The 23,515-nt window shown below is 33.9% G+C and overlaps 2 non-coding genes across 2 annotated transcripts; one reads left to right on the top strand and one right to left on the bottom strand.

The window, feature by feature from the left end:
- Nucleotides 1–212: 212 nt before the first annotated feature.
- Nucleotides 213–319, bottom strand: LOC121214268 (small nucleolar RNA R71). Its single transcript, XR_005909852.1, has one exon. It is a non-coding gene; the product is annotated as a small nucleolar RNA R71 (small nucleolar RNA).
- A 10,988-nt stretch (nt 320–11,307) lies between these two features.
- On the top strand, nt 11,308–11,413 carry LOC121214382 (small nucleolar RNA R71). Its single transcript, XR_005909965.1, has one exon. It is a non-coding gene; the product is annotated as a small nucleolar RNA R71 (small nucleolar RNA).
- Nucleotides 11,414–23,515: the final 12,102 nt, after the last annotated feature.

Here is a 23,515-nt window from a genome sequence, read left to right as displayed (position 1 = left end):
CATTGTTGCACTTAAGACTCTTTTTAGAAGTCTGTGATTTATTTATGTAGCAGGGTGTTCCTAAAGATGCCCTAAAGCTGAAGTTATTCCCTTATTCATTGCAAGATCGTGCCAGAGCATGGTTAAATGCATTGTCGTTAGGTACGGTGGCATCTTGAAATGAACTTTGTTAGATGTTTCTATTGAGATATAATCCTCCGAACATGAATTCCAAACTGGGGAACGATATTATGTCCTTTTGGCAATTTGAGGATGAAACATTATATGAAGCATGGAAGTGATTCAAGGAGTTAATTAGAAAGTGCCCGATGCATGATTTTCAACATTGGACACAAATGGAAATGTTTTACAGTGGAGTGAATACGCATACAAGGATGATGGTTGACGCATCTATCAATGGGATTTTGCTCGATAAATCATATAATGAAGCATATGAAATTCTGGAGAGCATAGCAAACAATGGTTATCAATACCACACTACCAAAGTAGGGACTAGCAGAAGAGTTTCTGGGGAAATGGAACTTGATGCGATTGCTTCTCTAATAGCTCAGGTATCATCTTTAACGAATATGATTAAAACACTAAAAAGACCAGCTGCAGTGCAAAAAATTAAAGCAGTTGAGTTAGCATGTGTTTACTATGGAAACAATCATGTTTTTGATGAATGCCCGTCGAATCCAACCTCAGTTGGAGAGGAAGCAACATGTTTTATTATATGAGAAATTTTAATCGCAACAACAACCCATATTCCAACACATATAATTTGGGGTGGAAGCAACATCCCAACTTCAGTCCAGGGGTGGGAAATTCTAGTAATGCTATTTGACAAAATGTTGCGAGTGCACCACATAGATATAATTAACTCATTCCATGGAAAAATGTTCAGCAAAATTTAGCTTTGAGTTCTTCATCGATGGAAGATCTATTAAAGGAATACATGGCCAAGAATGATGCTATCATTCAAAGTCAAGCTGCTTCTTTAAGAGCCTTAGAGAATCAAGTAGGGCAAATTGCCAAAGCATTAAGCTCAAGAGTGCACAGAGCATTGCCAAGTGATACAAAAAATTCACGATCTTAAGAAAAGGAACAATGTAAAGATATTATGCTCAGAAGTGGCACGTAACTATCATGAGTGGTTAATGACACCACTATTGAAGCAAGTAGTTCAGATTTCACAAATAAGAAGAATTCAAAACTAGTAGTGGAGCAGGCTACAAAAGGAAATAGTAACCAGAAAAATGTTGCAGCAGATTCACCTTGTATAATAAAAATGCCACGACAAAACAACCTTAACAAATGGTAGGAAGGCCACCACCACCTTTTCCTCAGTGTTTCTAAAAATCTAAGCAAGATTTTCAGTTCAAGAAATTCTTGGATGTCCTGAAGCAATTACATATGAACATGCTATTGGTGGAAGCATTGAAACAAATGCCCAACTATGTAAAATTCATGAAGGATATCTTGTCAAAAAAGAGCATTTTAGGAGAGTTTGAAATTGTTACTCTCACTAAAGGATGCATAGCAATGCTGAGAAACAAATTACCACCAAAGCTGAAAGATCCGGAGAGTTTTACTATACCTTGCTCTATAGGAAACCATTATTTTGGAATAGCATTATGCGATTTAGGTGCGAGTATAAATCTAATGCCTACGTTTGTTTTCAGGAAGTTGAAAATAGGGAAGGTGAGACTTGCAACTGTCACTTTGCAATTAGCTGATTGTTCATATGCACATCCAGAAGGTAAAATAGAATATGTGTTGATAAAAGTTGACAAATTTATTTTTTCAGTAGTTTTTATTATTCTGGAATGTGACGCTGATAAAGAGGTACCAATCATACTTGGGAGACCTTTTCTAAAAATTGGTAGAATATTAATTGATGTACAAAAAGGTGAATTAACTATGAGAGTTAATGATCAGCGGATAACTTTTAATGTTTTCGATGCTATGAAGTGTGCAATACAGATGAAGAATGTCACGCTGCGGAGATTGTTGACACAATAGCTTAGGAAGAAATTGTAGAGTTTTATCACAATAATTATAATGATGATACAGATTCAACTGAGTTAATTGAAGCAGAAATGATTGAAGAGCTTGGTGAACTGATGGAAGTTAAGCAAACTGAGAATGAATCAATGAGCAGTTTCGAACCATTAAATTTATCGGACCATTTTTTTAAACTTCCTCAGCCATATATAGAAGATCCTCTTATATTGGAATTGAAGCCTTTGACAGCACATTTGAAGTATGCTTACTTCGGAGATAACAACACATTGCCAGTAATTATTTCTGTGGCATTGACATTAGATCAAGAAGCTCAAATATTGAAAGTTTTAAAGAAATCTAAGAAAGCATTGGGATGGACGATTACGGATATCGAATGAATCAATCCAACAATCTGTATGCACAAGATATTACTAGAGGATTGCCATGGAAAATCTATCGAGTAGTAGAGAAGACTGAATCCCATTATGAAGGAAGTTGTTAAAAATGAGATTATCAAATGGTTAGATGCTGGAATCATATACCCAATTTCATATAGTTCTTAGGTGAGCCCTGTTCAATGTGTATCTAAAAAAGGGGGTGTCACCTTGGTAAGCAATGATAACTACGAACTTATTCCTACTCGTACTGTTACGGGATGAAAGGTTTGTATGGAATATCGAAAACTCAAAAAAGCAACAAGAAAGGACCATTTTCCTCTGCCATTTATAGACCAGATGTTAGATAGATTACCAGGGAAAGTCTTCTATTATTTTCTAGATGGTTATTTGGGGTATAACCAGATTGCCATAACTCCTATGATCAAGAGAAGACCACATTCACATGTCCTGATGAAACTTTTGTGTTCCAACGAATGCCGTTTCGATTATGCAATGCCCCTACAACATTTTAGCGTTGCATGATGGCAATATTTTCGGACATGGTGGAGAAATTTTTAGAAGTTTTTATGGATGACTTCTCGGTGTTTGGCGATACTTCTGAAGATTGTTTAAAAAATCTGGAGTTAGTTCTTTGTTGGTGTGAAGAAACTAACCTTGTTCTCAATTGGGAGAAGTGCCACTTCATGGTCTGTGAAGGCATTGTTCTGAGACATAAAATTTCACAGCAAGGGGTTGCCATCAACGAAGCAAAAATTGAAGTTATTGAGAAATTTCCACCACCCTCCACAGTTAAAGGTATTCACAGTTTTCTTGGCCATGCAGGGTTCTATCAACGATTCATCAAAGATGTTTCAAAAATATTGAAACCCCTGTATATATTGTTAGAGCACAACAGATCTTTCAATTTCGATGAGCAGTGCTTAAAAGCATTTGAGGAGTTGAAAAAGCGGCTAGTCACAACACCAATAGTCAAAGCACCATATTGTACTTTACCTTTCGAAATTATATGTGATGGCAGTGATTTTTCCACAGGGGTTGTGGAACGACGAAAATGTGCAAGTGTACACAATCACAACAAGTAATAAAGTGACAAGTAAATGTCGAATTATCGTACCCACAGGGACTGTAAAAAGGAATATTTATGAAATTAATGTTAAAACACTTTGGTGATGAAAAATATTATGGTTTAAAGATGATTAAAAAATAAGGGTTAAAAACTAAGTAAAAAATATTAAAAAAAAGGTTCTAATGCACCATTTCAAATAAGGTTAATCAAGATGATATAATTGTGTTGGATTAATTACATTCTTTTAACTTAGAATTATTAAACTTATGTTTATAATGCTACGAACAAATTCACGGCAACTCGGTAATTTGCTAACTACTGCTCATACATACTTATTAAATTAATCAATCTCTTGAACATTTTCCAATATCAACCCAAGCGATTAATCAATCTTCACAAGCATATAAAAGATCAAGTGAGGTAACAGAGTATTTCTACCTTGAAACAGTTTAATCACAATAATCTTGCAAGTTATGTAAGGCATATGTATCGCAAAATACAATGCTAAATTAACTTCAGCTACCTTAGAAGAATAAACATGCACTCCTTAAGTATTGTGTCGATTAATTACAATTTCAATATGATTTAATAATTAATTCATTAGTTATCTAATGATTAATATTGCAAGAATAACTTAGGCATGATTTTAGTTAATCAAGCATATTACCGATGCCTATAACAGCACAAACACAATTTCAATAATTCAAGCAGGCCAAATATAATCAACCCAACACGGATTAAATTCAAGCTAGATTGATTAAAATAACCATTTAAATAGCATAAATGTTCATAAACATGTTTTTCAAAACAACAACGAAATTTAAAGAGATAGGGAACAAGAAGCAAATCCGGTGTTTCTCCGTGGCTTGACTGATTTCTCTGTTCTTTGTTCTCCGTTGTTCTCGGCTATCAAGGTGGCTTATGAACACTTTAATTGCTTCTCAACAATGACTAATGAGGACCTCTTTCCCAAGAGAAGAAATCGGCATTTGAACAAAAGGGAAAATGGGAAGGAAAAGTTGAGAGAAAGTGAGAGAGGAGAAGAAATTAAATTGGGAATAAATTAAAATTAATTTAACACGCATTTTTGGACCATCTTAGGCTGGAAATAAATTTACCTCGATGCTTCAAATTGCTTCTCGATTTTATTCTTCGAGCATTTTCTGCCGAGCCAATTTTCGCTCTTTGTGCGAATCTGTTGAAAATAGTCAAAATTAATCAAAATTAACTATAAAATTAATTAAAATTCACCATGTTCATACTTTTAACATAATTTAATTATTTTATAATATTTAATTATTTTTCGACAAGAATTTAACTGAAATATCATGATTTTAAGTTAAAAAGGGCATGTAAAAACACATAAATTTTCGTGTTTCCACACCCCCAAACTTAATTCATTGCTCGTCCCGAGTAATGCACAAATTTGAAAACAATTTTCTCGGAAACACTTTTTGAAAAAATCCTTCAGAACAACATTCTTCCTAAAATCATGAAATCAATATACTTATGCTCAAAAACAAGAAATTTGATAATTATGCTACTCAAGTATATATATCGTTCAAATTAATCTCAACAATTACTAGAATAGCAAAATTAGACAAAATGTTTCTTAATAAAGACATGTTAATCCCTACCAATTTGATTTTAATCCCTTATTCAAAATTAAACTGCAGTCATTAAGCTTAATTGATGTCTTCATATGTTGAATAGAGCAATTTCTCTCCCCTCATGTAGGTAACATTGGAACTTTGAATCAACAGGTCTTTAACAAGGTTGTAACATGGCTGGGCTTAGGGGTAGGTAAAAGATAGATAATTTTAGGTTTAAAAAACCCTAGGCTCAGCTTGTATCAGACCTTTCGAGATAATTACCTTCAATACATCAACTTTTCTTTCCTTTTCACATGCTCTTTAGTGCAATTTACTTCAAGTACATATGCTTTGTTTTCGAGTATTTTACTGCATGCACTACAATTTTTAGAGCATTTCATACTTTTTTGCAACTCCCCCAAACTTATTTTCAAAGAATACTCTGAATAGTACTGAGTCTAGTGTTTGAGACATTTTTAAGATAATTAAGAAAAGTGATGGCTAACTTTGTAAGAGTTCAAATAAAATTAGGCCATAAAGTCTCAAAGTTGGGGTACAAAGGATAAAAATTTCATCATGGTTGGCTTGAAAGGCTCAAACGGTCCAAACAACAGTTGCCTAAATCATTTTCAACGTTCCATACTTCCTAGGATTTCACCTCAATAAACTACTAAGTCAATTCTAAAGGCTTAAACTTTCATGCATGCCTAACTTTTCTAAAGAACTAAAATTTTATGGTATGATTTGCATGCTTTATTAGAAATACATTTCATGCCATTCTTAAGCTAACATAACAACTTATTGAAATAATAAAACTTTATTCATACTTAAATTTAACATACTTAACAAAATTCAAATTTATTGAACAAAAATATATCATATTCATAATTAAAAGAAAAATTTTATTCTGAGTGGAAATAATTTCAATTTTCAGTCCCCCCAACTTAAAATGAACAATGCCCTCATTGTTTAAAGTGAATAGATAACATACACCAGGTAGGATTCCAGAAAAGAGGAGGTGAGTCAATTTGACTTCTTAAGTACCAAGCTCTTCCTAGATCCAATCCTAGACGTGTATATACCTATTGCCACACTTTAGACTTTACTACTTGTCCATATTTACTTTTGATTCTCATCTCTTATTTTATTGTGCAGAAATAAAAAAATTCCTAATTAATCCTAATTCTAAGCTAAGTTGATACAAAATAATATATAAATTATAAATAATATAATTATATATTAAAGTTTATCAAATTATTAATAATATTAAAGATATTTATTCTAGATGCTTTTTGAAAATATTCACAAAGAAAGGCACCTAGTTTTTTTTATTTACGAAAAGAGCGACTAAATTTTAAAAATAATTCAATTAAGTCCCTAGAGTTAATGAAAATTTAAAATTGAGTTGCAAATTAAAACTTGGATAAAAAATGACCCTTTTATTTGAAACTAAAAATTTATTTTTCCATTTAGGGGCCAAGAAAGATTGGAGGGGTCACAAATGGTCCCGCTTAAGTTCCAATCTCCTAGACAGAATTTATTTAAACATACTTTACCCGAAAATATACCCTAAATCATTTATTCAAAAAGAAAAATGAAAAATTAAGTATCTGATAAAATGAATGAGATTTTATCCTGTTAAATTTTATCTCCCCAATAATGTTTCAAGCGTTGAGCATTAACTCAGAAATTATCTCCCTTACCTTGGAGTTCGACAACTCTGTATGGATAGACTTGGTGAATCGTAAATGGACCAGACCAACGTGATTTTAGCTTACCTGGAAAGAACTTCAATCTGGAATTGAACAACAAGACTTGCTGACCTGCTTCAAATTATCGAACTCGAATGTGGTTGTCATGCGATTTCTTGAGTCTTTCTTTAAGTAATTTGGCATTTTCATATGAGAACATTCGAAACTCTTCTAACTCATTGAGTTGGAACATCCGTTTCTCTTTCGCGAGCTTAGGATCCAAATTAAGCTGTTGAAGAGCCCAGTAAGCTTTGTGCTCTAACTCCAATGGTAGATGGCAGGCTTTCTCAAAGATCAACCTATAGGGTGACATCCCTAACGGTGTATTGTATGTTGTTCTGTAAGCTCATAAAGCATCATCAAATCTTGTGGACCAATCTCGTCGGTTCGGGCAGACTACCTTCTCAAGTATGCCTTTGATCTCCTTATTTACCAGTTCAGCTTACCCATTTGTCTGCGGATGGCAAGCTGTTGCAACCTTGTGTTTCACTCCATGCCTGTCTAATAACCATTTTAACCACTTGTTCACAAAGTGGGATCCTTCATCACAACCTTAGCATCGTTTGTCAGATATGTCTCAGCCTCAACCCACTTAGACACATAGTCTACTGCTACTAGTATGTACTTGTGACCACAAGACGGAAGAAAAGGACCAAGAAAGTCAATAGCCCATACATAGAACAACTCTACCTTAATGATGTTTGTTCGAGGCATCTTATTTCTATTGGTGACATTTCCAACCCTTTGACATTAATCACAACTCTTCACATAAGCATATGCATCCTTGAATAGTGTTGGCCAAAAGAATTTGGCTTGCAATACTTTGGCTGTTGTACGTGTACCTCTGAAGTGTCCCCCACTTGGAGCTGAGTGACAGTGGTATAAAATCTTTGATATTTCATCTTCTACCATGCATCTCCTGATCACCTGATCTACACACTTTTTAAACACATATGGCTCTTCCCAGAAATAGTTAGCAATATCAGCAAGCCAAGGGGTATTATGGACATGATTTAACTTCAGGATATGTTCGTCTGGAAACATCTCCTGAATTAGTATAAGAGGAGGATTCCCTTCTTGTGGCTCTAATCTAGACAAGTGATCTGCTACTTGATTTTTGACTCCCTTTCGATCTTGAATTTCTAGATCGAACTCTTGAAGTAGAAGTACCCATCGGATCAGCCTCGACTTAGCGTCTTTCTTCGCAAGTAAATACTTAATTGCTGAGTGGTCCGTATAGACAGTCACTTTGGTACCTACCAGATAAGATCGAAACTTTTCGAAAGCAAACACAATAGCAAGTAACTCTTTTATTGTTACCGTATAATTCAGTTGAGCTCCTGTTAGGGTTCGACTTGCGTAGTAGATGGGATGAAAAACTTTGTTCCTTCGCTGGTCCAAGACAGCTCCAATTGCGAAGTCACTTGCGTCACACATCAATTCGAATTGCAAATCCCAGTTTGGTGTGACGATTCTGGGTGCCGTGACTAATCGACTCTTTAAATTTTGGAAGGCTTTTAAGCATTCCTTATCAAACTTGAATATAGAGTCCTTCTCCAATAATTTGCATAAGGGTTTAGCAACTTTGAATAAGTCCTTGATAAATCTTTGATAAAAATCGGTGTGACCCAAAAAGCTCCTAACACCCTTTACAGATGTTGGAGGTGGGAGTTTCTCAATAACATCTACCTTTGCTTTGTCTACCTCGATCCCATGTATCGTTATCCGATGCCCTAGAACAACTCCTTCTCGTACCATAAAATGACACTTTTCCCAGTTGAGTACGAGATTTTTTTTTCGCATCGCCTTAGTACCTTAGTTAGATTAGCTAAGCAATCATCGTAAGTATCTCTGAATACTGAAAAATCGTCCATAAAAACTTTCAAATATTTCTCAACCATGTCAGTAACAATAGACATCATACATCTTTGAAATGTAACAGGTGCATTACATAAACCAAATGACATGCGTCTAAATGCAAATGTACCGTACGAGCAGGTGAATGTCGTTTTGTGTTGATCTTTCTGTGCTACTGTAATCTGATTATACCCTGAGTATCCATTGAGAAAATAGTAGTAATCTCGTCTTGCGAGTCTATCCAGCATCTAGTCCAAGAATGGTAAAGGAAAGTGATCTTTCCTAGTCGTCTTGTTCAGCTTTTGATAATCGATGTAGATTCTCTATCCCGTAACCGTTCTAGTCGGTATCAACTCGTTGTTCTCATTTTGTACGACCTTGAACCTCTTTTTTTGGCACGCACTAAATCGGGCTTACCCATGAACTGTTTGAGATGGGACAGATGATACCCGTATCTAACCACTTGATGATCTCTTTTTTTACTACGTCATTCATGATGGGGTTCAGTCTCCATTGTCTATCGATTGTCCATTTTTTGCCATCTTCTAGGATAATCTTGTGCATGCATATAGATGGACTAATACCGTGAATATCAGCTATGGTCCATCCGATGGCCTTCTTGAATTGTTTCAGCACTAAGATAAGTTTCTCTTATTGCTTAGTGGTCAATTCTAAAAAAAACAATCACAGGCAGAGTAGAAGCGTTACCTAAATAAACGTATTTTAAATGAGAAGGTAATACCTTGAGTTCTAATTTAGGTGGCTCATCGATCGACACTTTTGGTTGGGAATAGTCCCTCTATTCTAACTCCAAAGATTCAAAATAGGATTGTAGATTAAGTCCCCTTTGATTAGCTTCTAGCAAAGTTAAGTATACATCTTCCTCTTCATCATTTGGAGGATCCGATGTCAAAATTCTTTCCAGTGGGTCCTCAACACAGTTGAGTTCTTTCTCCACTATTAAATCCTCTAAATCGAACACTGCGGAGCAACCATCCATTGTGTCAAGAAATCACATAGACTTGAAGACGTTAAATGTTACCTGATCATCCTGAACACGCATAGTGAGCTCGCCCTTCTGCACATCAATAAGGGTCCTTCCAGTTGCTAGGAATGGCCTTCCTAGGATGATTGGTACTTCTTTGTCTGCTTCAAAATCTATAATTACAGAGTCAGCAGGAAAGATAAACTTATCTACACATACCAATACATACTCGATTTTTCCTTTTGGATGTGCTATGGATCGATCTGCTAGTTGAAGCGTAATTGTAGTTGGTCTAACTTCTCCTATCCCCAACTTTCTAAATATTAATATAAGCATCAAGTTGATACTTGCACCTAAGTCACATAATGCCTTACCATAATATGTTGCTCCAATGTTGCACAATATGCTAAAACATCCAAGATCCTTCAATTTTGGGGGTTGTTTGTCTTGAAGATATGCACTGCATTCCTTCGTCAGAGCTACCGTCTCAAATTCTCCAAGTCTTCATTTCTTTGACAAGATATCTTTCATGAACTTGACGTAGTTCGACATTTTCTCAAGTGCTTCAAGCAACGGGATGTTGATGTGAAGTTGCTTGAGTACGTCAATGAAATTCTTGAATTGAATCTCCTACTTCTGTTTCTGAAGTCTTTGAGGGTAGGGTGCTGGTGGTTTCATTATTGGGACTGATTCTGGTTGATTCATCTTTGGCGGCAATTCTGCATCTAACGACATTGTTAGTTTATCAGAATTAGCTGGTCTTGAGGTTACTTTGTCGAGTTTTGTAGATTCTGGTCCTGGTGAAACTGGAATTTCAACACTTGGTTGAACTTCTTCTGAATCTTGAGCATCAGCTGGCTCCTTTTCAACTTCGACAGTGTTGGGCTCTACTGTCTTTCTGCTCCTCAATGTCAGCGCTTTACAATGTTCCTTCCCCAGATTTCTCAGATTCTCCGTGTCACTAGGTAGAGCACCTTGTGGTCGGTTCCTGAGTTCAGTAGCAAGCTGGTCCACTTGATTCTCTAAATTCCTTAGAGTGGCATCGTTTTTCGTCATGTATGCCTTTAATAGATTCTCTAAGCTATTGGATGGTTCCGCTTGGGTTGGTTTCTGAACTTGTTGGGGGTAACTAGGCGGCTGAAATGGTCTAAGTTGGGCTTAAGTGTTACTGGTTCTAGCCCCTTAGTTACTCCAGGAAAAATTCAGGTCATTTCACCACAATGAGTTATAAAAGTTGGATTGCAGTCCTTACCTTTCTCGATTTTGGTTTTGGTTACCCATGTAAGATACAGATTCGGGGTTTGATGGACATTCTTCAAACAAATGTCCTTCCCCACAATACACACAAGCTATATTCTCAAATTGGTTAGGTGGTTGGGCTGCAAAAATTTTAGACCCATTAGTGGTAAGATTCTTATGAATTGAGGATATTAAATATACCTGAGGTGCGAGTGAAGTGAGAGCGTCCACTTCATGTATTCCAGCAACTCGTCTTCTTGACGCTGCTCAATTGGTTGGTCATTGATAATTGTTACTGGCAATCCTCTCAATAATTTCGTAAGCCTCATTACAAGACTTAGAAAGGAGAGAACCATTAGCAGAGGCGTCCACTACCATCCTCGTATAAATGTTGAGACCATTATAGAATGTCTCAAGTTGAATGTAATGTGGGATTCCATGATGAGGGCACTTCGTAATAACTCTTTGTACCTTTCCCATGCTTCATACAGGGACTTATCATCCATTTGTTAGAAGGCAGTGATCTCATTCCTCAACTTCGCATTCTTGCTCGGTGAGAAATACTTCATGAGGAATCTCTCGGCTAACTCTTTCCATGTAAAAATAGAGTTCGGTGGCAATAAGTTCAACCAGACACGAGCTCTGTCCCTTAGCGAATGTGGGAACAGCTTCAATCGTAATGCATCTTCGGGTACTCCGGCTAACTCTAAAAAATCGCTCACTTCTATAAATAGTCTTAAGTGAAGATGAGGATCTTTAGTAGGCATTCCACTGAATTAGCCCACAGTCTGAAGCATCTAGAACATGACTGGCTTCAGCTCGAATTGTTGTGCTTCGATTTCGGGTCTCCTAATACCCGTATTAAGATCGTTAAATACTAACACGGCATACTGTCGTAAAGCTCTATCTCTATCATCAACAATAAGGATAGGATTCTGAGCAAGGTTTGCTCTGTTTCCTTGATTCATATTCTCAAAGTTTATCTCTTCGGTCCTTCTCTGGTTCGCTTGTCTTCTTCGCTGTCAAAAGGTTCGTTCTATTTCAGGGTCTACAGTGTGTAAGTCGATAATTTCGTCAATACTCATAAACACCTAAAATAATCACAGAAAGATTAAGTAAGTAAAGATTTAAACAGGAAAATAAATAAACCAAAATGTAAAAACAGATTCACAAATAATGGATTTTTTAAAAATAGTCCCCGGCAACGACGCTGAAAACTTGTAACGACGAAAATGTGCAAGTGTACACAATCACAACAAGTAATAAAGTGACATGTAAATGTCGAGTTATCGTACCCACATGGACTGTAAAAAGGGATATTTATGAAATTAATGTTAAAACAATTTGGTGTTGAAAAATATTTTGGTTTAAAGATGATTAAAAACTAAGGGTTAAAAACTAAGTAAAAAAATATTAAAAATAAAAAGGTTCTAATGCACCATTTCAAATAAGGTTAATCAAGATGATATAATTGTGTTGGATTAATTACATTCCTTTAACTTAGAATTATTAAACTTATGTTTATAATGTTACGAACAAATTCACGGCAACTCGGTAATTTGCTAACTACTACTCATACATACTTATTAAATTAATCAATCTCTTGAACATTTTCCAATATCAACCCAAGCGATTAATCAATCTTCACAAGCATATAAAAGATCAAGTGAGGTAACAGAGTATTTCTACCTTGAAACAATTTAATCACAATAATCTTGCAAGTTATGTAAGGCATATGTATCGTAAAATACAATGCTAAATTAACTTTAGCTACCTTAGAAGAATAAACATGCACTCCTTAAGTATTGTGTCGATTAATTACAATTTCAATACGATTTAATAATTAATTCATTAGTTATCTAACAATTAATATTGCAAGAATAACTTAGGCATGATTTTAGTTAATCAAGCATATTATCGAGGCCTATAACAGCACAAACACAATTTCAATTATTCAAGCAGGTAAAATATAATCAACCCAACACAGATTAAATTCAAGCTAGATTTATTAAAATAATCATTTCAATAGCATAAATATTCATAAACGTGTTTGTCAAAACAACAACGAAATTTAAAGAGATAGGGAACAAGAAGCAAATCCGGTGTTTCTCCGTGGCTTGACTGATTTCTCCGTTTTTTGTTCTCCGTTGTCCTCGGCTATCAAGGTGGCTTATGAACACTTTAATTGCTTCTCAACAATGGCTTATGAGTACCTCTTTCCCAAGAGAAGAAATCGGCACTTGAACAAAAGGAAAAATGAGAAGGAAAAGTTGAGAGAAAGTGAAAGAGGAGAAGAGAGAATGAGAGTGTGAGGGATGAGTTGAATGATCAGCAAGGGGTGGCTTTTATAGCTGATTGTGGCTAATAAAAATATCAAATTCCATCAGCCAAAGAGACCCCCCTTGGCCGGCCACACACATGGCAAAGTTGAGAGATTAAACTTTGCTAAAAATAGCCTGGGGCAAATCTATAAAGCCACATTTTTTGGAGGGGTTTGAATGCAAGGTTGAAAGTTCTTCAAGGGCTTCTTTGCAAGCTTATTTAGTCAGCTAAAATGATGGTTTGGGTCAGCCCATGGACGGTTCTGGGCAGCCCAATTGGTGGCTGGTTCGGTTCACTAGATTCGGTTCAACCAATGCGGTTCAACTGGACCCTTTTTTTCCATAATTGATTAACAATAATTTATTTAGCCCAAATTAAATTGGGAATAAATTAAAATTAATTAACACACATTTTTGGACCATCTTAGGCTGGAAATAAATTTGCCTCGATGCTTCAAATTGCTTCTCAGTTTTATTCTTCAAGTATTGTCTGCTGAGCCAATTTTCGTCCTTTGTGCAAATCTCTAGAAAATAGTCAAAATTAATCAAAATTAACTATAAAATTAATTAAAATTCATCATGTTCATAGTTTTAACATAATTTAATTATTTTATAATATTTAATTATTTTTCGACAAGAATTTAACCGAAATAGCATGATTTTATGTTAAAAAGGGCATGTAAAAACACATAAAATTTTGTGTTTGCACACCCCCAAACTTAATTCATTGCTTGATCAGAGTAATGCACAAATTTGAAAAAATTTTCTCGGAAACATTTTTTGAAAAACTCCTTTAGAACAACATTCTTCCCAAAATCATGAAATCAATATACTTATGCTCAAAAACAATAAATTTGATAATTATGCTACTCAAGTATATATATCGTTCAAATTAATCTCAACAATTACTACAATAGCAAATTTAGACTAAATGTTTCTTAATTAAGACATGTTAATCCCTACCAATTTGATTTTAACCCCTTATTCAAAATTAAACTGCAATCATTAAGCTTAACTGATGTCTTCATATGTTGCATAGAGCAATTTCTCTCCACTAATGTAGGTAACATTGAAACTTTGAACCAATAGATCTTTAACAAAGGTTGCAACGTGGCCGGTGTAATATCCCAAAAATTACTACTGTAATACCCCGAAAATTACTACAGTAAGAAAGTAGGTATCATTGATAGTAAAATAAGGAAATAAAGTGACAAAAAGTGAAATTTTGAGTTATGGCAACAACATACTAATTCAAGAGAGGATTAAATCGCAAAAGTGAGAAAAATTTTATTGCCCAATAGTAAATACTTGAAATTTGAGGGATTAAAGTGTAAATACAAAAAATTTGAAGGACCAATAGTGTAAATATTTTAAGGGTGGAATAATCTAGAAACTAAGGAAAATGGATGAATTAGGACCAAATTGAAAAGGTGAAGAATTTTGAGGGACTAAATCACACTTTACCAAATTAAGTGATGACTCAAGGATGGAATTTTTAAAGATTATAAAGGGAAAAATGGTCAATTAGAAGAGAGAGAAATCTAGAAGGCAATGATGATGTTGGTGATATTAATTAATTAATTAATTAATTAATAGTTTATTAAATTTTTAATTTGATTTTTAAATGATATTTTAGTATTTTATTATTATTCTATTTAGTATATATATGGAAGGAAAGATGAAGAATCTTCATCTTCTTCCCATGCATCCAACGTATGAAGAGAAAAGAAAGAAAGAAACTTTTTTTCTTTACAATTTGGTCCTTTCACCAAAAATTCACCATTTTCACTTGGAAATCAAAAGAATTTTTATATCCATCAAGAGAGAAAGATAACAAGGATACAATGGTGAGCTTGAATATCAAGTTAGATTCAAGAAATAGAAGTTTTAGGAGAGATAAAATCAAGTTAAAGATTGAAATCAATAGGATAAGGTAAGAACATCAAGATTTCAATATATTTTTTAAGTTTATTATTATTGAAAAAGCATGGAAATGATGTTATAGTAGAGTCTTCTTAAATAAAGACTTATGTTCTTGATATATGAGTGAAGGGAAATAAGAGAAAGTGATGGAAAATATTATAAAGAAAATGAATAAGGAAGTTATAAACTTAGTAATCAACATTTTGCACTAAAATAGTTTTGGATAACAGCAGTAGGCTAACTTCGAAAAATTACCATAAATTATGGAAATCGAATTAGAGGATGAAAAAAATATGGGATCAAATATTATTAAGTATAGTTTCTCATAGAAGAAACAGTGTAAGTAATGGAATTGTAAATCATGAGATATAATAAATTATGTGAGACAATAGTAGAATGAATTTGGGTTCCCCTATTCTGACTTTGGAAAATTATAAAAAATTGGAGAAAAATAATTATAGGCTTAAATTTATATGTTTAAAATCTTGAATGAGTATATTTTCAAGAGAAACAAACAAGAACATCATCTGAATTCTGTACGAGGAGATAATTAATTTTTAATGAAGAAGGGCCGGAACTGTCAGACAGCAGGATAGGGATGACTTTAAAGAATAAAATGTAATTATTGGCTAAACCAAAAAAATATTAAAATTTTATAGTAAGAAGATGTGTGAGTCTAGTTTCATAAAAAATTAACGTATCTCAATTTGGAGTTACATATCTCAAGATAGAAATAATTTTGTGACAATGACTCAAGTGAACAACGTGGAATGAACAAATAAAAAGTGAAATTATAGATAATGTTACATATAAGCATGTTATATGCATTAAGGATGTGGAATGGAGAGGAGGAGGAGGAAAATATATGATTATTCAACTAGCATGAGTTTTCATTAAAAATGGCTAATTTGCATGTTTTAGGTTCAGGGACTAAATTGAATAAAAGTAATATTTTAAGGGTAAATTTGTAAAAATGTCAAAAAGTGACCAAATTGCATGAAATGAATTGTTTTATTATTTAAATTAATAAATTGAATGAAATATTAATTTATATCAAGATTGGGTGAAAATTCGAGGAAAATAGAAATTACCAAAATGTCTCTAAATTTTGGTATTTCTGCAATTTAGCCTGGTAAGTTCGTGTAACTTGAATTATATTCTTAGATGATTGAAATATATATATTGGATTGAGAAATTGATTTGAATTGTGAACATGAGAAACTGTGAATTGAATGAAATGGAAATGAAGCTTTGAATTACATGAGTAAATATCGGGTCTCGTAGGCCCTATTTGTTATGAATATAATATTTCGAGGATATGTTGTAAAGAATTATAAAAGCACGTTAATAATTTGAAAGTTTTAATTCGAATGAAATTTTTTAACTCGGTTTAATACGTATGCAAATGTATGTCTTCTAGTAATGCCTTGTACCCTATTCCGACGTTGAATACGGGTAAGGGGTGTTACAATGTGACATCGCCAGATTCGGTCAGAACGTTTAGACCAGGTTTGGGGTGTTATAGCTGGGCTTAGGGGTAGGTAAAAGATAGATAATTTTAGGTTTAAAAAACCCTAGACTCAATTTGTATCAGACCTTTCGAAATAATTACCTTCAATACATCAACTTTTCTTTCCTTTTCACATGCTCTTTAGTGCAATTTACTTCAAGTACATATTTTTTTTTCGAGTATTTTACTACATGCACTAAAATTTTTAGAGCATTTAATACTTCTTTGCAACTCCCCCAAACTTATTTTTAAAGAATACTCTGAATAGTACTGAGTCTAGTGTTTGAGACATTTTTAAGATAATTAAGATAAGTGATGGCTAACTTTGTAAGAGTTCAAATAAAATTAGGCCATAAAGTCTCAAAGTTGGGGTGCAAAGGATAAAAATTTCATCATGGTTGGCTTGAAAGGCTCAAACGGTCTAAACAACAGTTGCCTAAATCATTTTCAATGTTCCATGCTTCTTAGGATTTCGCCTTAAGAAACTACTAAGTCAATTCTAAAGACTTAAACTTTCATGCATGCCTAACTTTCCTAAAGAACTAAAATTTTATGGTATGATTTGCATGCTTTATTAGAAATACATTTCATGTCATTATTAAGCTAACATAACAATTTATTGAAATAATCAAACTTTATTCATACTTAAATTTAGCATACTTAACAAAATTCAAATTTATTGAGCAAAAATATATCATATTCATAATTAAAAGAAAAATTTTATTCTTAGTGGAAATAATTTCAATTTTCGGTCCCCCCAACTTAAAATGAACAATGTTTGGTACCCTTCGTGCTTAAATTTCTGCATAAGAACATTTTTACCAGGTTTGGTACCCCCTGTGCTCTAATTAGTGATGAAGGTTCACACTTTTATTGCAAATTAGTTGCTAATGCTCTGAATAGGTATGGAGTTAAACATAAAATTGCCACGGCATACAATCCCTAACAAATGGGCAGGTGAAAGTCTCTAATAGAGAGATTAAACAAATTTTGGAGAAGGTAGTCAATACCAAATGCAAAGATTGGTCATCCAGATTGGATGAAGCTTTATGGGTATATCTCACTATATTCAAGAAACCATTGGGGATGTTGCCAATCAAGCTTGTTTATGGGAAATCCTGTCATTTACCCGTTGAACTTGAACATAAGACATATTAGGCAATTAAGAAATTGAATATGGATTGGAGTGTTTTTGGTACTAACCGCCTATTGCAGTTGAATGAGATGAAAGGATTCTGAGCACAAGCCTATGAGAATTCCAAGCTATACAAAGAAAAGATTAAGCGATGGCATGACAATAGAATTTTTTCACGGCAATTTGCACCTAGAGAACAGGTCTTATTATTCAATTCCAAGCTTAAATTATTTCCTGGCAAATTGAAATGTCATTGATCTAGCCTATTCGAGATAGTGCATGTCCATCCTCATGGAGCTGGAGAACTTAAAGCTAGCAAGACTGGTTCAATTTTCAAAGTCAATAGCCAACAGTTAAAACACTATTGTGGAGCCCCTATAATTCATGATAAAAATTACATCACTTTTCAAATTGTTTAATATTTCTTTTCGATTCTAGTTTATTCATTTACTTTGCTTTTAATTTCTTTGTTTAGTTTCTTCAATAAGTGTATTTAACTATTATTTTCTTGTGTTATAGGCACATTATGGACTAGGTTTGTAGAAATCAGCCCATTTAATACATTAGTTAATTTTATTTCCCTAATTTTTCTACTATTTTTCTTTTCTCACTAATTTTTTCTTTTTTTCTGTGTTAGGGCACACTCTCAGATTAATCTTAGCCCCCACGTCATTACTATATTTTCTCTCACATTTTACTGTAGTTGTTTCACTTCTTTTCTAACCTTTTTTCCATTTCATCTTCTTCAACTTTCTCTATTTTTACTCCATAAAACTGTAAATGTCTCACCTTTTTTTATTTTCCAGTCACTATTGCCTCTACAATGGCTCACCAAGCACCATCTTCTTCCACCTCTGCGCCTCTACAAACATTTTTTAGTAAAATTGTAGAAGAAAAGTATACCTAGAACACATTATAGAGGCCATTTTGTTTGGAAAAAGGTTTCCTTTTCCAAGATGCCCCTTTTATGGGCTACTCTAAAGCAATCTCTTCTATAGTGGAGAAACATGAATGTCAAATCTTCTGTTTCCACCCCAATGACGTTTTCACTAAGGTAGTGAAATAATTTTATGCTCATCTCACCTCTCCTAATAATGCTTTTATATATGTGCATGGTGTCTCGATGATGTTAGGTGAAGACTCCATTAATGCATAATATAGGTTATCTAAAGACCCTGATGAACACGCCCAATTTGTCAAGACTTTGACCACTGAAGGACTCCACCAAGTTCTAACAGATTTATGTGTTGAGGGGACGAAGTAGACAGTGTCTTGAAATGATTACTATACCATTGATCGTGTATCATTGAAGCCTCACCGTAGAGTCTGGTATCATTTCCTTAAAACTTGTCTCATCCTTTCTACTCACAACTCAACTGTTTCAAAAGAACGCCTGTTATTATTGCACTCGATTATGATAGGTAGGAAGATCAATGTTGGAAGCATTATTTTTAGAGAAGTCTACTACTGCTCTTAAAAGAATGTCGGTACCTTAAAATTTCCATCGCTCATTATGACACTTTTTCAGAGGGCCAAGGTTCCTATTAAAACGAGTGAAGACATGATCCTCAACAAAGGGGCCATAACAAAGTAACTCACGCTAAGATTTTCTGGGGAGGAAATGCCAAGGCATTCGGGTTCCACATTTACATCGTCACCACCTATGAATACTGATACTATTCCATCAACATCTCACAGTTACTTTGAGTAAAAAGTCATTGATGCGCTTGATATGTTGCAACAACAATTCCGAATAATGGAAAAACACCAACAAAGGCTTGCCACTGATTTTGGCCAAGCTTAAGAGAAAATGACTTTATTTGGGGGTATGTCCGACAAAGAGATAAGGCCATGAAGAAATCTCTTCAGAAGAATTTTACCTGACCCATGTCTAAATTCCTCGTTTTTCCTAAAGAATTGTTGTTGGAGCTAGATGATGACAATGGTGAAGGAACTATGCAAAGAAAAACACCACAGAATAAGAAGGATAAGTAGAGAAAACCAAATCTGTCCATGTTGAATCTGATAACGACGATGATGTGACTTAAGCTAGTACACTTGCTGACACCACCACTACACCGAGCACAACACCTATGACCAAACAAGAATGTGTGGTTCATCAACTAATTGATGATCTCATGAAGTCAGACACTGATGATGATGAAGAGGTGCCTATTAACCAATTAAAATGGAAGCACTACAAGCAAGCTGGTGGAAAATTCGCTTAAGATGATGCTGGTGAAGAAGAAAGGAAGTAGCGCTACATACGTGCTGCCAAGAAATCCAGCCAACCTAATCAGAGTAACCCTAATTCTTTCCAAGCTTTGGTTTTCTTCTTTCATTTTATAATATATGTTTCAGGCATTCATATTTAGTTTTCATTGCATTTTTATATTTGTCAATTGTTGTTTGTACATTTTGCCATGTTTCCTTGTTCATGTATTGAGGATAATGTATCCCTTAGGTTTGAGGGTGTGTTGTGTTGTAAATATAGTATACTGTAGATAGATGCTTTAATATTCATGCCTTTTGTCATTCATTTTTCCATTAGATACAAATTCCAAATAACTGTCAGACTATGCTGAGTATATTGTTATCTGTGATGTTCGATAAGGATTATAAATCTTCGATTAATGTAGAAAATGTGAAAGTTGATTAAGCATGTTTAGCTTAGGATAGTTCTTTAAAATTGATTCCTAAAAGTAGAATAACTTAAGTATCAATACAATTAAATCTGTAGTAGGGTTCTTTTAATGCATTTAGAATTTCTTGAACCTAAATTCAATAATTTGGTTATGAATGATAAGGAATACCCTAGCAAGAGTTTTACACTCTAATGTTTGAAAATGTTGAGTAGGTCAGTAATATTTTTTTTTACTCCATCGTATTATTGATCAAAAAAATGAGTTCAAATAAGAGTGAGTAAAAAAATTGTATTAATAATAATTTAGGGACTCTCCACTAAAGTAATAGGTTGATTAGCTAATGAGGTAATTGTTTGCTCCATCCATCTCTTTAGTTAAAACCCTTAACTTTATGAGTGAAATACATTCAAATTGTGGCATGATAAACTACCTGGTAATTTAGTGTATGCTTCATTGAGATTGTCAAGTAAAGAAACCATGTGACAAGATGAATTCCCTAGAAAAAATAATATATGTGATTAAAATTTTGAAATGCTGAGTAACTGAGAATAGTGAAACTGAGCTTAGAGGAAAGATATCCTAAATACATTAGGAGAGGTCTACTATAGTCAGAATTACATAATTATTTAGGAAAATTTTTTTAGGAAACATTTTCTGCACTTCATTTTCTAAACAAGCCTATAAAACTCGAACCAATTTTTTTTATAAAAGATTGCTGAGAATGGTGGTATTAAATAAACTTCATATGGTTCAACAATGCAAATGGTAACTATATGTTTTGACAAATATTCATGCATTCATGCATACTCATATACATTTTTCTTGAGGACAAGTAATAATTCAGGTTTGGGGGTGTGATAACTCTTGAAAGGAGTTATACTTCAAGTCTCTAGATTGAATTAATTATTTGTAATTAAGTAAATATGTTTGCATTTTTAGATATTTTTAGAGCATTGCATAAAAAAGCTTGGATTGTGCTATAAATGTTATTATTTGTTATTTCTATTATTTGGGAAGAAATGTGTTGGTTGTGGTTGGCAGCAGGTATAGGATGAAGGAGAGAAGAGAAAAAAGAGTAGGAAAATGAAGGAAGTGAAATATTGCCATGAAAAAATGTTGGTTAGATTACCAACAAGAATGTCATGGAAATTCCAGGAAGATGACGCAGTACTCAGTCCATGTCACTCTCAGCCAGCTATACTTGTACCAGATAAACCACTCTGAAAAATAAGAAGTAAAAGGTGTGTGCTGAGAGGGAGAGACCCGTCACTCTCAGCCAGCTATATTTGTACCAGATAAACCACCCTGAAAATGAGGAAGTAAAAGGTGTGTGCTGAGAGGGAGAGACCTACCCTATAAAGAAGGAAAGGGAAAAGAGAAAAAGAAGAATCTAGGGGAGAGAGAGAAAAAGAATTAGAAAATAGTTTTTTCTCTGCATCATGTTCTCGTGAAAAATATTAAAGACAGAGAGGAGAGGGTAGCAACTTACAGAGGAGAAAAATTACAGATTCAAGAAAGAGGAAGAGAAATCTGCCTTGGGTTTTGCTTCAAATCTCATTATTAGAGTGAAAGCTGGAGTAACGAAAGCTTCTTGCAGTTCAGCCTTTATTTTTTGATTTGAACTTTGTGATCCATGAACTTAAACAACGATATTGAATGGTTTTGTTATGGATTTGAATGTTCAACCCATGAGCTAAATCTTATTGGGTTGGGATTATTTGGGTGGATTTTTATTATCTATAATGCCCATGGTGTGATTTTGAGTAGAATACTATTTCATTCGATTTGTGATTATTTTAAATGCATGCATGCAAGCTCTAGACATAGATGACTGTATGTGGTATGTTATTAGATCTAATTTATTTCTGGAAAGATTAAATAGATTGGATTATAATCGGTTGGTATAGGCAAATCTTCTTAATAGAAACTGACAGAATTGTTATTCCAGAAAATAGATTTAATACTAGGGTTTGCCGCCCCTCACTTTAACATGAGGGACTTTTGGGCCTCTCCCTTATCGGGTCCAATTACAAGTATTTCCTGGACTTTTAACTCAGTACTTTATAATTCGATACAACTCGATATTTGTTTTTCTATTTTCAAAATAAACATCTCAATTAATTTCCAATTAAATAATCTTCTAAACCCAATTCTAATCTAGTTAAAATCATGACGACTTTACCGTAAAAGAATATAAAAATATATATTTAATATTTCTACATTCAACGGTTCACTATGACCAAATGATTTATTTACATTTTCGAATTTCATTTGATTCGAAAAACATAAATTCATTTTCAAGTCATTTTCATTTTGGAGAAAAACGCATCCATTTCAAAATGATTCCATTTCTCCATATTCATTTTGGAGAAAATCATAATCATTTCCAATTGTTTTCCATTTCTTCATTTTCACCATTTTTATCCATTTATATTCATTTGATTCAACATGCAATTCACTTCTGCTTTCAATGAGCTAGCGAAGTGACCGATTGGACATATGCAATTAGGGATTAAATGACTTATAATTAAATTCTAGCTTTTTGCCTATTAATTATAAACTCATTTAGTCATGAAGTCATTCCACTATAGTATTGTGACTGAGCTCTCCCTAATGACATACCATTATGAAAACAACTCGATTAGTGCTTGTCCAATGACCTTTTCATAAGTGTGTTACCCTCAGAGGATATCCTTGATCTCTTTGGGATAAACCTAGTCTCGCAATATGATCCTAGTTTATCTCATGGTAACAATTACATAATCCTTCATGAATAATCAATTACTATCAAATAGTAATCAAGTCATTCGTCACAAAGACGAATGACCCGTGACCTCATTTACTTTTCATCAACCATGTAATGCCAATGAGAGTATATCATTTACCCATGTCTCAAGCTATGAATTCCACTGTTGTGAATGATGCTACATACTACAGAAGTCGTATACCCAATGCACCAACTTTCGATTCCTTATATATTTAAACTCATGTAATAGCCCGACCAACGGAGACTATGTCAAGTTATTGTTTGGCATGTAAGTCAGTTAAGTCAAGGGTAGAAAATGAGTAAGTTAGTGAAGTATTTATTTTTGACTGTGTGGCGTATT

The sequence above is a fragment of the Gossypium hirsutum genome, chromosome D01, assembly GCF_007990345.1.
Source record: "Gossypium hirsutum isolate 1008001.06 chromosome D01, Gossypium_hirsutum_v2.1, whole genome shotgun sequence".
NCBI classification, from domain to species: Eukaryota; Viridiplantae; Streptophyta; class Magnoliopsida; order Malvales; family Malvaceae; genus Gossypium; species Gossypium hirsutum.
This window is presented reverse-complemented; position numbering and strand designations above follow the sequence as displayed.